At 40.1% G+C, this 12,737-nt stretch overlaps 1 protein-coding gene and 1 pseudogene across 3 annotated transcripts in view; one reads left to right on the forward strand and one right to left on the reverse strand.

Moving 5' to 3' along the window:
• Positions 1-12,737, forward strand: part of JADE3 (jade family PHD finger 3) — a 138,330-nt gene that overhangs the window by 74,940 nt on the left and 50,653 nt on the right. The gene's annotated exons all lie outside the window — the stretch shown is intronic.
• On the reverse strand, positions 912-9,617 carry LOC133242219 (4-hydroxybenzoate polyprenyltransferase, mitochondrial-like; annotated as a pseudogene).

Genomic DNA, 12,737 nt, shown 5'->3' on the forward strand with positions numbered 1-12,737 from the left:
AAATGGTTGCTCTCCTATAGGTAATCAGTCATTTCTTTTCCAGTTGCCTTCAAGATTTTTCTTCACCTTTAGTTTTCCAAAGAAAACTTTACAACTGCATACCTGGGCATGGATTTCTTTGGATTTATCCTGTTTGAGATTTGATTCTAAGTTAGATTGTATAATCTAAGTTTATATCTTCTGCCAATTTTGTGAAATTTTCAATCATTATTTCTTCAGCTATCTTTCAGCTTCATCTTTTTTTCTCTTCTTCTTCTGAGACTTGAGTTGCTTGAATGTTAGATCCTTTATTATTTTCCCACAGATCCTTGAGACTCATTTTTTCCAGTGTATATTCTTTCTTTGGTTAGATTAATTTCTCTTGTTCACTGATTCTTTTTTTTTTTTTTGATAGGTAAAAAAATTTTATTTACTTACTTACATTTCTCCTAAAATATAAAAACCTGAATGGTTTCCTGAATTTCAGCTTTGGGCAGTAAATAAAGGTCAATGCAAAGAACAGTAAGCCCCAACTTTCTGTAGCAGCTTTTTATTTTTCTCTGAAAAAGAGAGTCCATTTTCCTAAAGAGACATTCATTCAGATGAGACATATATGAGGGTTTTTTGCTAAATTGCTAAAAATCATATAATTCCTGTAACTCTAGGTAAGAATTACAACAGGAAGAAAACATTAACTTAAATACTCCAGGTCACTGCAAATCCTGCAAAGTCCCTGGTGTCTGTGACAGGAGAAGAATCTGACATGTACATACTTGAACTAAAATCTAGGCCACAATGCTCTAAGACTTCATTTACTGGTCTGTAATTCATTAACAGACTGTAAGACTTACTTAAATCTAATTATGTGGTAACAAGACCTGAGAGTGTTTTGTAAAAGTTTGTTTTAGAAATCCTTAGATAAACTTAATTTGCTAATTTTCTATTCTGTTTTCTATATTTTTCTTTGTTTCATTGGTCTCCTTTGCTTTCCACAAATTCCTAAGGACAGTCCCTAAAAAAATTATTAATTCTGTTGTTTGGTTGGAGGTGAACTTTTCCCAACAGTCTTCAGGTCTGTGGATGTCCAGAGTATAAATCTGGTGAGCCACATGGGCTCCTATAGCAGCCAGGGGAGTGTAGTAGGGTGCAGTCTGGCCGCTCTTCACTCCCACCAGGCTCAGCGCCCCCAGCAGGCCACACTGAAACCGCTGAGCCACTTCTTGGTGTCTTCCCAGAACTGCAGTGCCGTGGACTTAAGCCCGATCAAAGCATCATCTCTCTTATTCTGATGGGCATAGATAGTATCGTATATTAGAGTCCACATAATTCCAGAAAAATAAAGAGGAAGGCAAACAGATGGATCACAGGAACCCTTGATAGCAGACCACCCAAGTAATGCTCCTCAATTAAATGTCAATTCCAAGGCTAACTGAGGCCAGTATGTAATTCCTTTCTTTAGTGGGTAGGTGATGACAAGAAGTAGGGATGCTGCTTCAAGAGCTGTCGTAATTCAGACACAGAAGAATGCCCAGGGCCAAGGTCAGCTGTTCCCCAAGAAAAACAAAGGATCAAAAAGTTGAAATGTCTCCAGCAGCTATTGGGAGACTTGCTGTTCTTGTAACCTTTTTATCATAGTCCTGGTTCCACATGTCATTAATAGTACAGCCTGCTTCACACATCAGAACAGCTCCAGTGCCAAGGAGGGATAACATGTACCAGTCTGGGAGACAACCTGGGTCCGCTGCCAGACCAGTGCTCCAAGTACATGGTAAACAGAGCAGCCAGGTTCCTAGGGGCTTGTCTAACCGCATGAGGCACAGGTAGGGCAGCAGAGGGCGGGGACCGAGTTCATGATCATGGCTGCCAACAGGCTCAGTGGATGCCCGCTTGGCCCCTGCCCGGCCGAGGGCTGCCAGTTTGCAGCATGGAGCCCATGGGCCATGCATACAAGGGCCAGGAAGCGGCTGCCTGAGCCCCACAGCCACTCCTGCACCCCAGCCCTCAGGCCCCATGCCGCCCACTCCCAGCTCCTGTCCCCTGATTCTTTATTCTCTTAATTCCATTATTCTATTGAGCCTATAGTATGTATTTATGTCAATTGTTATGTTCAATTCAGTCGCTCAGTTGTGTCTGACTCTCTGTGTCCCCATGGACTGCAGCATGCCAGGCTTCCCTGTCCATCACCAACTCCCGGAGCCTACTTAAACTCATGTCCATTGCATCGGTGATGCCATCTAGCCATCTCATCCTGTGCTGTCCCCTTCTCCTGCCTTCAATCTTTCCCAGTGTCAGGGTCTTTTCCAGTGAGTTGGTTCTTTGCATCAGGTGGCCAAAATATTGAAGTTTCAGCTTCAGCATCAGTCCTTCCAATGAATATTCAGGACTGATTTCCTTTAGGATGGACTGGTTGGATCTCCTTGCAGTCCAAGGGACTCTCAAGAGGCTTCTCCAACACCACAGTTCAAAAGCATCAATTATTCTCTGCTCAGCTTTCTTTACAGTTCAACTCTCACATCCATACATGACTACTGGAAAAACTATAGCTTTGACTAGATGGACCTTTGTTGGCAAAGTCATGTCTCTGCTTTTTAATATGCTGTCTAGGTTGGTCATAGCTTTTCTTCCAAGAAGCAAGCGTCTTTTAATTTCATGGCTGCAGTCACCATCTGCAGTGATTTTGGAGCCCCAAAAAATAAAGTCTCTCACTGTTTCCATAGTTTCCCCATCTATTTGCCATGAAGTGACAGGAGCAGATGCTGTGATCTTAGTTTTCTGAATGTTGACTTTTAAGCCAATTTTTTCACTCTCCTCTTTCACTTTCATCAAGAGGCTCTTTAGTTCTTCTTTGCTTTCTGCCATAAGGGTGGTGTCCTCTGTGTATCTGAGGTTATTGATATTTTTCCTGGAAATCTTGATTCCAGCTTGTGCTTCGTCCAGCCTGGCATTTCTCATGATGTACTCTGCATATAAGTTAAATAAGCAGGGTGACAATATACAGCCTTGACGTACTCCTTTTCCTATTTGGAACCAGTCTGTTTTTCCATGTCCAATTCTAACTCTTGCTTCTTGACCTGCATAAATATTTCTCAGGAGGCAGGTCAGGTGGTCTGGTATTCCCTTTTCTTTAAGAATTTTCCAGTTTGTTGTGATCCACACAGTCATAGGCTTTCAGTTCAGTTCAGTCGCTCTGTTGTGTCCGACTCTTTGCAACCCCATGAATCATAGCACTTCAGGCCTCCCTGTCCATCACCAACTCCCGGAGTTCATTCAGACTCACGTCCATCGAGTCAGTGATGCCATCCAGCCATCTCATCCTCTGTTGTCCCCTTCTCCTTCTGCCCCCAATCCCTCCCAGCATCAGGGTCTTTTCCAGTGACTCAACTCTTCACATCAGGTGGCCAAAGTATTGGAGTTTCAGCTTCAGCATCATTCCTTCCAAAGAACACCCAGGACTGATCTCCTTTAGGATGGACTGGTTGGATCTCCTTGCAGTCCAAGGGACTCTCAAGAGTCTTCTCCAACACCACAGCTGAAAAAGAATCAATTCTTCGGCGCTCAGCTTTCTTCACAGTCCAACTCTCACATCCATACATGACTACTGGAAAAACCATAGCCTTGACTAGACAGACCTTTGTTGGCAAAGTAATGTCTCTGCTTTTGAATATGCTATCTAGGTTGATCATAACTTTCCTTCCAAGGAGTAAGCGTCTTTTAATTTCATGGCTGCAGTCACCATCTGGAGTGATTTTGGAGCCCCCAAAAATAAAGTCTGCCACTGTTTCCACTGTCTCCCCATCTATTTCCCATGAAGTGATGGGACCAGATGCCATGCTGTTTGTTTTCTGAATGTTGAGCTTTAAGCCAACTTTTTCACTCTCCACTTTCACTTTCATCAAGAGGCTTTTGAGTTCCTCTTCACTTTCTGCCATAAGGGTGGTGTCATCTGCGTATCTGAGGTTATTGATATTTCCCCGGGCAATCTTGATTCCAGCTTGTGCTTCTTCCAGCCCAGCATTTCTCATGATGTACTCTGCATCATAGGCTTTGGCATAGTCAATAAAGCAGAAATAGATGTCTTTCTGGACCCCTCTTGCTTTTTCAGTGATCCAGTGGATGTTGGCAATTTGATCTCTGGTTTCTCTGCCTTTTCTAAATCCATCTTGAACATCTGAAAGTTCACGGTTCATGTACTTTTGAAGCCTGGCTTGGAGAACTTTGTGCATTACTTTGCTGGCTACTTTGTGTGATGAGTGTAATCGTGCGACAGTGTGAACATTCTTTGGCATTGCCTTTTTTGGGGATTGAAATGAAAACTGACCTTTTCCAGTCCTGTGACCACTGCTGAGTTTTCCAGATTTGCTGGCATATTGAGTGCAGCACTTTCACAGCATCATCTTTTAGGATTTGAAATAGCTCAACTTTAATTCCATCAAGTCCACTAGCTTTGTTCTTAGTGATGCTTCCTCAGGCCAACTTGACTTCGCATTCCAGGATGTCTGGCTGTAGTTGAGTGATCACACCATCATGATTATCTGGATCATTAAGATCTTTTTGTGTAGTTCTTCTGTGTATTCTTGCCACCTCTTAATCTCTTCTGCTTCTGTTAGTTCCATACCATTTCTGTCCTTTCTTGTGCCCATCTTTGCATGAAACATTCCCTTGTTATCTAATTTTCTTGAAGAGATCTCTGGTCTTTCCCATTCTATTTTTTTCCTCTATTTCTTTGCATTAATCACTGAGGAAGGCTGTCTTGTCTGTCCGTGCTATTTTTTGGAACTCTGCATTCAAATGGGTATATCTTTCCTTTTCTCCTTTGCCTTTTGCTTCTCTTCTTTTCTCAGCTTTTTGTAAGGCCTCCTCAGACAACCATTTTTCCTTTTTGCATTTCTTTTTCTTAGGGTTGGTCTTGATCACTGCCTCCTATACAATGTCACAAACCTCTGTCCAAAGTTCTTCAAGCCCTCTCTCTATCAGATCTAATCCCTTGAATCTGTTTGTCACTTCCACTGTACGGGATTTGATTTAGGTTATACCTGAATGGTCTAGTGGTTTTCCCTACTTTCTTCAATTTAAGTCTGAATTTGGAAATAAGGAGTTCATGATTATTGTATTATTTCATTTCAAATTTTCCATTTGGTTATTCTTTATATCCTCTTATTTTTTTGCTGAAACTTTCATTTTTTTTTAAACATGTTTGTAATTTCTCGTTGAAGCATTTTTGTGATGGCTGCTTTAAAATCCTTGTCAGATAATTAAAACATTTGTGTCGTCTTGGTGTTGGTGTCTATTTATTGGTTCTTAGTATTCTGAGAAATTTTCTGTTGCATCCTGGGCTAGGTTTTTGTGGGGCAGGGCAGGGAGGGGTATTATGTTAACAGACACCAGGTCTTTAAAAACATTTTTTTTTTGTTTATTTCATTTTGGCTATGCTGGTCTTCACTGTTGCACAGGCTTTTTTCTAGTTGTGGAGAACAGGGGCTACTCTTTAGTTGCAGTGCGTGGGTTTCTCATTTCAGTGACTTCTCTTACTGCGGAGCATGGGCTCTAGGGCAAGTGGGCTTCAGTAGTACCACCACATGGGCTCAGTAGTTGTGGCTCCTGGGCTCTAGAGCACAGGCTCGATAGTTGTGGTGCTCTGGCTTAGTTGCTTTGAAGCATGTGGGATCCTCCCAGATCAAGGATCAAACCCGTGTCTCTGGCATTGGCAAATTGTTTCTTTACCACTGAACCACCAAGAAAGCTCAGACACTAAGTCTTATTTAAATCTTTTTTTGGCAGGCCTCCATAATAACCAGACCGGTGGGGAAGAGGCGTGCTGACTTTTTACCACCAGTTGCAGATTTCCCTACATTCTTTATCCTAGTTCTGTTATCTCTCTAGGAAGGTAGTTCTGTTCTCTCTCTGGGAATGGGGAAGGGTATCTCATTACTTCTTGGCAGGGGTGGAAATCCGCATTTTGTTGCCTCCACTTATAGCAGGGAGTGGTGTGGTAACAGGTACTGCATTACTGATGGACAGTGGCGACAGTCTAGGCTCCCTACCCAGTCTCTACTGATATCACATTGAGGAGGAGGAATGCCTTGTTATTGCTAAGTGAGAGTGGATGTCAACGCCTTTCAGATGATGTTATTAGTACCATAGGGATTGTTCCTTTTTAAAAAAAAAAAAACATTTTTATCATCTTTTTTAAAATATTCTTACAGCATATAATTCATCTACTTAAAGTGTATAATTCAGGGGGTTTTAGTATATTCACAGAGTTGTGTGGGTAAGCATTACCACAATCTAAATTTAGAACATTTTCATTACCCTAGAAAGAAACACCCTATCCATTAGCAGTTAACTCCCCGGACCCCACTCCCAGCCACTGGCAACCACTAATCTAATTTCTGCTTCTATGGTTTTGCCTATTCTGGACATTCCATATAAATGGAATCATACAATATATGGCCTTTTGTGACTGGCTTCTTTCACTTAACAACATTTTTAAGATTCATCCGTGTTGTAGCGTGTATCAATACTTCATTTCCATTTTATGACCAAATGATATTCCATTATATGCATATATCACATTTGAAAAATCAGTTCTTTAGTTGATAGAAATTTGGGTTGTCTGCATTTTTGGAATATTATGAGTAATGATGCTGTGAGCTTTCATATACATGTTTTTAGGTGGACATATGTTTTCAAAAACACCTAGGTGTAGGATTGCTGAGTCCTATGGTAACTGTTTAACCACTTGAGAGAATGCCAGACTGTCTTCCAAAGGGGCTTAATCAGTTTATATTCCCACCAGCAGTGTACAAGGGTGTTTGAAATTAGTTCTTACTATGGGTACCAGAGACTTGGCATTCCTCTGGTGACCCTGTTTTTGTCTCCTTTTTTGACCTTTTCCTTTATGCTTGTCCTCAGAGATTTTGTCATCTGCAGCTCTTCTAGTATAGCTACTGTTATCAATCAGGCTTTAGTGTGGTGGTAATGGTATTAAATATTTAGGATATTTAGGAGGGATAGTGTTCTCTATTCTTCTGATTACATCTCAATCTCAGGAGCATGTAGTAGTCCTGTGTTTGGGAGCAGGGTTGGAGAGTGGCCTTCAGGGATAGAGCATTTTGCCCCTGCCCACTATTATCCTGTCTGCCTATAGCAGGTATCCTCTAGTATTCTCAGTCTGTGTCCTTGAGATTCTCTCTCTTGAGATTAGGGCTTTTTTCTCCCTTGAGTAACACAGGGAAGCTGAGGCTGGGTGCTTCTCCCTTCCCATAGCACTAGTCAAATTATTTCAGTGCCCTCACTTGAAATCCTTCCTCTGTAGATGAAGCCTTTTGTTCAGTAAGGGAGCCAGGACACTGAACACCAGCAACCCAGACAGTACCACTGGGGGAGCTTTTTCTCCAGGTTCTCTCCCTAACTTCCCTGTGAGATCGCTCCTAGGTTTCTAGAGAAAAAGCTTACAAGAAGGTGGGAACTCCCTATGAGTACAGCCCCCAGAAACTTCATATTCTCATAGTAGTCCCCACTTGGCCCCCAGAGATTCATCAGAATTTCTAATTTAATGTTCCTACTGTGACCTCTGCCCCAAGAAAGTAAATGCTTCTGTCCTATGTCTCCCTGCAGGCATGGTTGTCTCTCTTTGAGTCTGACCATTTGTCCTGTGACTCATTTCTCTAATGGTTTCACAAAAAATCGTTAATTTGCTGCCTCTCCTGCCTTTTTCTTCTTGTAAGGATGAGAATTTCTTTTTTCTGACTCTCTACAGGTCCAAGATGAAACCTCATGTGTTTTTTTTTTTTTTTAAACTAGGAGTTAATCATTGAAATGCAGTATAAATGATCTTTTTCTCTGAGGCTTAATTGGCTACACAGATAGACAAATATTTTCTTTGATGTTTAGTGCTTTGCTGAGATTCCTGTGTGTGCCTCCCCCTGATTTATCCTCTAGAGAAGCATTTCCTAGGGCTGTGTGAATTCCACATACGTTTAGGGGCTTTGATACCTTGTGAAAATTGTATGCAGACTTTTAAGGATATGTTTTTATGTATATTTTTTTCTGAGCTAGTAGCCTTCTTCTGATTCTCAAGTGGGCCCCTATTCTTGAAGAAGTTTTTAAAAAGCTAATTGCTGTAGAAAAAGTTCATAGTACTAGGTGACCAATTTGAATATATTAAAAAATCTTTCATTCTTTCTCAAAGCCTGGATATTTTCACCTAATATTAGTCTAACTGGTCTATGAAACATATCAACCTACCTTAAAAGATTGACTGTGTGTCTCCTCTAGGCCTAGAGTCTCATTCGTTACATCTGAGACTTTCATAGCAGCAGGGTGAAAGCTCATATATTTCAAGTCAGCAGAATACACTGCATACTCTCAAATAGAGCCTATTCATATCATTTTACCTGTATCTCTAACAAACTTGATTATTTGGTTTTCTGACCCACAGCAGATAAAAAGTACTAAGCTTGCAAATGCACACTTATTGCACAAAAAGGGACGTTGAGGAATGGGAGAAAAACTTTGAAAGCAAACTTCAGTTGTCATCTCTTATGCGAAAATTGCTCAGATCTTCAAGTCAGACTCAGTTGCTCCCACTCCTCCATTACCAGAATATATCAGTATCATGGTAAATACCTCTGTGATACAGGGTAGGAGAATTATCAAACCTATCTAAGCAGCCTAAAAGTACATTGCTTTTTGGGAATCAGTGTTTCAGTTGATGTCAGCCCATAGCCATCAGAAATGTCCTATTTATTCTTTATAAGAAACCTAAGAATTATTTTAAACTATCTGAAAGATATGTCCATGATTTTTAAAGCTTTAAACTGAGAAATAAGTTTCGCTTCACTGGAAAAACCACTGTGGGACATAATATCTTGACAACATTGGCTATTTTTGTTTATAGAAATTCTTTGCTAGGCTTTCTCTGCTTTGAATGGTTTATTCTTTCTAGATAACCTGAAAAGTCTCTTTTTGCCTTAAGATTTATAATTCTAAGAAAATCACTTACAGTTTATTCCTTTTGATTAGATATAGTTACTGTGTTTGCAGCTGTTTTTTCTTTTTTAATACTTTTGGGGTGACATCTGTTTGTCATCAGTTATGTATAGTTTTAGATTTAGTGACTATGAATCAAAACTGATCAATCTTCTCTGCTTCATTATACATGGACCAGACAGTGTTCCCCTTTGTGTCATATAGGAAGTAAATGTTTTGGCTTTTCCTCTAAAAAATGTCACAGAAATGTTCAGACTAGCTGTGCTTTAAGAAACTGCCCACTGAGAGATGTTAATGAGAACAGTAAAAGCCAGAGCTGTCCATGAAGGGCATTTTCATTTTGTGGCTCTGGCAGGTTAAGCATTGATATTCTAATTGAATTCGTAGTGAGGCCTCCTTTGTTTCCGCAAGCATCTGAGGGGCCAGGATGGGCATGCACTGTTGGACTTGGCATAGCTGCTGGGCTGTATGTTAGGCTGTGAATTCCCTCTTTGACCATAAATGAGCAGATATCTGGTAAGTACAAAGTCTTTTTGTTTCAGGAACTTTTGGGGAAACTACCAGTGCATATAAAATAGGCACACAATTAAGAACTTGTAAAACTTGTAAACTTCATTACCTAGGTCAGTGTCAATATCCAGATCCATCATTCACAATCTTTAATTTAGCAGCAAATACCCATGTTTCATTCTGTGAAGTTTCTGCATTACCTCGTGACCTATAGAATGTTGGTTAAAGTTCTCGATGGGGCTCTTGCTTGGGAACACTGTCTTTGGAAGTCAGACCATCCACGTTTTAGTTGAGCCATGAATTCACGTCTCCTTTTACCTATCAACAATTAATTTATGGACTGGAAAAGAGAACTTTCTGCTTTTAGAACTAAAGCTGAGACTATGTTGATGATAGTAAAATAACTGCAGCTGGAGTTTATTTACCAATTACCATGAGCCCAATACCATACTAAAGATCTTTACATAAATTCACCTATTTAATCCCTACAACTACCCCAGTGAGGTTAAGGGTTCTTATTCTTGTTTTACAGATAAGTAAACTGAGACATAGACAATTTAGACAACTTCCCCAAACTAGTAAGTGGTAAAATTAGTAGACCAATCCCAGCAGTCTGTCCCTAGACACATATTCCTTTCTTTATAAAGATTTTTAATTTATTTTTAACCATTTGAAACATTTGTTTGGTTCAAATATCAAATTGTGAAACAAAATACATTCAGAGAGATCCAGCTTTTGTCTCTCTTGTCCCTGTTTTCTCCCCTTTTCTCAGCGTTAAAGGGTTTTCTTTGTAAGTTCTTGGCTTTTTATTGTTTCTTTATGAAAATAAATACAAATATGAATGTATGTGTGTACTACTATATATGTATAAAACTGATACCTCTATCAGGATACACTATAACTATTTTGTTTGCCCATGTTTATTTTAAAAACCTTAAAAAATACCTTTTCTTACCAGAAGCAGATTCATGAGACCAGTCTGGTAAATATATTTTGTATCACTTTGCAGATATCTTCCTGAGTACTGAACTCACATTCCTATCCCCTCTTCAGCATTTTATGTTCTGCCTCATACTTGAAATGTTTGACTTCTACAGCAAGATAAGGCAGACTCTTGCACTCTGCCTTGAGTAAAAATGCTTCTCTGGAAACCTTGGATCTGATGCTATTTAATCTGGCTAGCCTGTTAAATTGAAATCAAGCTTACCATATAAGTCTTTTTTTCTAAAGGTGGAAGAGAGAATTACAGTAGTCATTGGATTTAGCTTTCATTTGCTTAAGAAAAATAGGTATGAATTGATTGGTATTTCTACAGTCCCAGGTTCCCCAGACTTCACAATGTTCCTGTTCCCTGGAAGTTTGCTGTTTCTGAAGCAATGGACAAGAGCCAAGTTTCACTGGCCTCTGCTTTTTCTCTTTGTCTAGAGTCTTCAAGTTTCTCTTATGTTTGGTAAATGTGTGTATTAGTTTCCTAGGGCTGCTGTAACAAATTACCACAAACTGAGTGGCTTAAAACAACAGGAATTTATTTTCTCACAAGTCCAAAATCGACCAGATTACTCCCTCCAGAAACTTTAGGGAAATTCTGTTCTTTGCTCTTCCAGGTTCTGATATCTGTCCGCCCTTACTGACTTGTGGATTAATGAATCATTCCAGTCTCTACCTCCATGGTTGTACTCCCTTCTCTTCTGTCTCAAATTTGCCTCTGGCTTTCTCTTATAAAGACACTTGTTACTGGATTTAAGGCCCACCTGGATTTTCCAGGATTATCCTTTCATCTCAGAATCCTTAAATTATTTTTATCTGCCAAGAACTCATTTCTAAAGTAATGCAACATTGACAGGTTCCATAAATTAGGATGTGGACATGTTTTTGGAGTTGGGGGGGGCACCATTCAGCCCACTTCTGTGTCTCTAGGCTAACTTAGAAAATGCTACAGAACAGATTTTTGTAAGCAATTTTATCAGGTATGAAGACATAGTATATGCTGTGTGATTGTTACTAAACCCAAAGCATGACTTTGCAGTCAGTTGATATATTTTGAGAAATATATGAAAAATAATGAAATATTTTAGGAGGTTGAAAAATACTTGGTTGTAATAGTCTTTCCAGAGCTAAGGTAGGATTTCCCACAGAACCCTGTTTCACAGAGGCAGTAGTTGAGCACAATTGTAAATTGCTACCTCTTCTTAACCACTGTCTCATTAAAGGCATTCTGGTAATTTATAGAGATGGTTCAGAGTCTTCAGCAAAATGGTGATTCAGTTTCTCCCACTGGCCACCCAGAACACTGAGCCCTGTGCAAAATATGTTAATAGATATGTCTGTGATCCTCTCTTGCTTCCTTATACAAAGCATTATGTAATAAACCTCCCATTTTTGTTTCCTATAGACTTAGCTTTCTCCCCACACAGTAGCCAATTAATTGGCTAGGATTCTTCATAGGAAGGTCATTTTGTTACCACCTCATCACCAGCATGTTCAATGTTGGTTTCCTGTTCAGGTCATGTTATTAATTCTAAATCTTCCCTAAATGAAACCAATAGGCATTTGCAGAGTTGTCCCTGCAAAGTAGCAAATGGAATGAGTCCTTATTCATTTAAATGACATCATTGGAAGGACTGATGTTGAAGCTGAAACTCCAATACTTTGGCCACCTGATTCAAAGAGCTGACTCATTTGAAAAGACCCTGATGCTGGGAAAGATTGAGGGCAGAAGGAGAAGGGGATGACAGAGGATGAGATGGTTGGATGGCATCATCAACTCGATGGACATGGGTTTGGATGAACTCTGGGAGTTGGTGATGGGTAGGGAGGCCTGGCATGCTGCAGTCCATGGGGTCACAAAGAGTCGGACACGACTGAGCAACTGAACTGAACTGATTATATGATTGTTCAGTCCTGTACTTTGTGAAATGTCAGTTTAAACAGACTACACCAACTGAGAATTAATTGCTTTATTGTATCATACTCTATACTTCAACTTTCATGGTAATGATGACCCTATGTGTGAAACAGCAAAAGAGACACAGATATAAAGAACAGACTTTTGGACTCTGTGGGAGAAGGCAAGGGTGGGATGATTTGAGAGAATAACATTGAAACATGTATATTACCATATGTGAAATAGATGACCAGTCCAAGTTCGATGCATGAAACAGGGCACTCAAAGCCGGTGCACTGGGACAACACTGAGGGATGGGATGGGGAGGGAGGTGGGAAGGGGGTTCAGCCTGGGGGACACATGTACACCCGTG

The sequence above is a fragment of the Bos javanicus genome, chromosome X (genome assembly GCF_032452875.1).
Source record: "Bos javanicus breed banteng chromosome X, ARS-OSU_banteng_1.0, whole genome shotgun sequence".
NCBI classification, from domain to species: domain Eukaryota; kingdom Metazoa; phylum Chordata; class Mammalia; order Artiodactyla; family Bovidae; genus Bos; species Bos javanicus.